The sequence below is a fragment of the Gavialis gangeticus genome, unplaced genomic scaffold (assembly GCF_001723915.1).
Source record: "Gavialis gangeticus isolate Ggan-Ray unplaced genomic scaffold, GavGan_comp1, whole genome shotgun sequence".
Classification (NCBI taxonomy): domain Eukaryota; kingdom Metazoa; phylum Chordata; order Crocodylia; family Gavialidae; genus Gavialis; species Gavialis gangeticus.
In genome coordinates, this window is record NW_017728969.1 from 32,488 (window position 1) to 35,625 (window position 3,138).

The window sequence follows — 3,138 nt, forward strand, 5'->3', positions numbered from 1 at the left end:
GGGAGGGGTCTGGGGGTGGTGGGGGCCAGGTCTGACGGGGTGGTGGCCCTGGCAGCCAAGCACCCCCTGTGCCAGCTGTACAGGCCCTGGGCGCTCGGTCCATGGCCCAGGCCCGGCTCCTTGCTGCCATAGGGTGCCGGGTCTGTGCCCGCGCCCCTTGTCGACCCGCCTGCCCAGGCCCGGGGAATGGGCCTGGGCTGGGATGCCTCAGCCTGGGCAGGGGCCGCCGGGTCTGCAGGCACCTAGGAAGTTAGCCGGTTGTTGGGGGCTGGCACCACACTGTGGGGTTTGTTTCCCTGGGGGCTGGGGCTACTGGGCCCCAGTCCTGGACCTGGAGCAGGGCCCTGGGTCCGTGCGGGAGCTCCCTGCGTGTCGGGTCCCAGGTCCCTCTGTGCAGCCTCCAGGACAACTCGAGCTCACGCCCTGTCCCCACGCCCCAGGGTCTCAGAGGCACCCCGACCCCAGGGGGTCAAAGGTCATGCCCTGCTTGCTCAGGAGGCTTGGCTTCTCCTGCCACTAGTTGGTAAGACCCGGTCCTGGCATCCCAGGATCTACCCTCCCTGCCTCTGCACAGGCTCTGCCTGCGGGCCCCCTTCTCTGTCCCGTCCCTGGATCCTGGCGGATGCAGCCCCTCGCCTGGGGCACATGTGCCAGACGCAAACACAGCTGCCCCCGCTAATTTTAGGCTGCCGGCTCCACTGGCCGAGCTCCCTGGACTGGGCAGCAGCATCCCGGACACGGGACCGGCTGCAACCCGCAGGCTACACCTGTCCTCTCTGGTCGCCCCCCACGCCTCGGCCTCCAGCTAGAGCACGGAGCCAGGGTCTCACTTCATCTTGGGGACACCACGACTGCCCCGGCCTGCCCCCAGCCTATCGAATACCCTTGAGCACGGTCGAACGTCCCCTCCCCTTCTCCCCAATTTGCGCCAGCTTCTTTAATGAATGTCCTCCTGCTTTAGTGAATGCTCCCCCTCACCTGCATGGCAGCAGGGACAGCACCCACGTGAATGTGGCCTTCCCTCGCACAGTGCCAGGGTACAGATGCTGTCACATCTCAGGGCAGGTCGTGCTCATGCCAGGTGTGGCCTCAATTTAGCTCAGGATGTCCCGTCTTGGGAGTGCAGTACAGGTTCCCCCCACGTTGGCGTCTTGGTTGCTGGGGAAGAGGCACGTGGGGTGTCGTGGCCCAGTGTGGGGACAGCTTGTTAGTCTAACGACCAATGGTACCTGCTGGACGGGTTTTTATGGCAGGGGGCTTGCGTAGAGCCTGGGATGGCCCCGCAAAAACAGTGGGTCGCAGGGGCCTGGTTCCTTGGTGGGTTTTGCCACCAGGCGTGTGCACAGAGCAGTGCACAAAGCACCCGCCGCTTCCCTCTGCAGCCAAGGGAGGCCAATCTCTGACCTCCGCTGCAGGAATGTGCTCTAGTGTGATATCACGCCACGATGTCATAAGCGTGAGGACAGAAATGGGGCCTGAAGTCCAACTGTGCTTAGTTGTTGGCACCCTGCTCAGGCCTGGCCTGCACCCACTCCACGGCCCGGACGTGGCTGGGGTGGCCCCAGGCAGCTTCCTTCTCTCTGCAGCTGGCCCTGTGCTGCTGGAGCAGGGATGGAGGCCTGGAGGGATCTCCCAGGCCCCGATATGCGCCGGCAGCGAGGCCGCCAGGCTGCGTGCCCGCCTGGGGCCCTGCCGGGCGGTTGCAAACAGGAAGTGCCGGTGCGCAGCAGGAAGCGCAGCCGGGCACCCGGGTGCAGGTGGCTCCGTCGCACACCTGCTTTCGTCTTCCCTGAGCCACCCTGGGGAGCAGGACCCTGCCAGCACTGCCGTCCCCTGGCCCCTTCGGCATTTCCTCTTCCACCGTCTTCACTGGCAGCCAGGCGCCCCGCTGAACTGGGGACCCTCTGGCCTGTGCGGGTAGGCTGTGGGGTTTGGGTTCAAATGCTGGTCTCCTGGTGCACTGGAGATCCATGGAGGAAGGCAGGAGTAACAGTGACCCTGAATCTACTCTTCCTGCCCTCTGCCTGGGAGGTCTCAGCCCAATGGGGGCTTGTGAGAACCAGCGGGTTTGCTGGAGATGCAGCCCAGAGCCAGGCAGAAGCAGGACCCTGGGGTGTCTAAAACCAAGATCTCCCTTGTCTTGCTCCCGGCAGAGGTTGGGGGGGGTTTGGGGCACCTCCATGTTAGCCCGTGAGAGCCGTGGCATGTCCATGGGGTGCAGCCCTTCCCGGCAAGTGCAGCATCCCCGCATCACTGGGCGCCCATTCATTGCGGCGCTGGAGAGACTCCTTCGCCTCCTCCCTCGCTTTTGTGAATGAACCTTGCTCTTCCTGGCAGCTGCCCCTTTAAAAGCCGGAGCCTAATGAACAGCAGCCTCCAGGCCTGGGAAGAGCCCAGCACCCCTGCCCTGCCATGGCCCAGGGAGGGGGGACTTTAGGCTGTGGTAGCACTGAGCCTCCCTCCAGCCCCACCAGGATCCACCTCAGCACCAGCTGCAGCCCCCAGACCCGGTGACTGTCCAGGAGAAACTGGTGGTGTCCATCAGCCCACCCCCGCCCAATTGCCCACAAGGATGCAGAAGGCTGGGAGGGCAGTGGCCCTGCAGCAGCCTCTCCCCTCTACCCCACCCTGGGTAGCAAAATGCCCCCAAGATGCTGCTTTCTCTTGGGCCCAGGTGTATGTCTGGCCCTTCCAGAGTCTGGTGGGGTGTGAGGCCTATGCCTCCATCAATAAATAATCAACACCCCCCCCCACCCCCTTCCTCCCTCTATTGCTGGGCGAGTGTTTGAAGCTCACTCGGAAATTAGCTGCCTGGCAACACGCGAGTGCAGATATTCCAGGGCTGCGCCTGCCATTCCCGGCTAAATTTAGCCGGTGTGGAGCTGCCGCAGGCTGGCAGGTCCCCGAGGAGCAGGGCAGGCACTGGGGAGCAGGGCTCCAGCTTGCCTCCACCCCAGGTCTCTCTGGCGTCTCCCATCCTGATTGCTGCAGTGACGCTGGGTCTGAGCACCCGCATGTAGAGGCAGGGCGACCCCTGTTGTAGTTTTGGCCTCGGGGTGGACAGGCAGATGCCCCTGCAGAGCTTCGCTCCTGGCATTGCTTGATGCCCCTCCGGGCTGAGCACACCCTGAGCCAGCT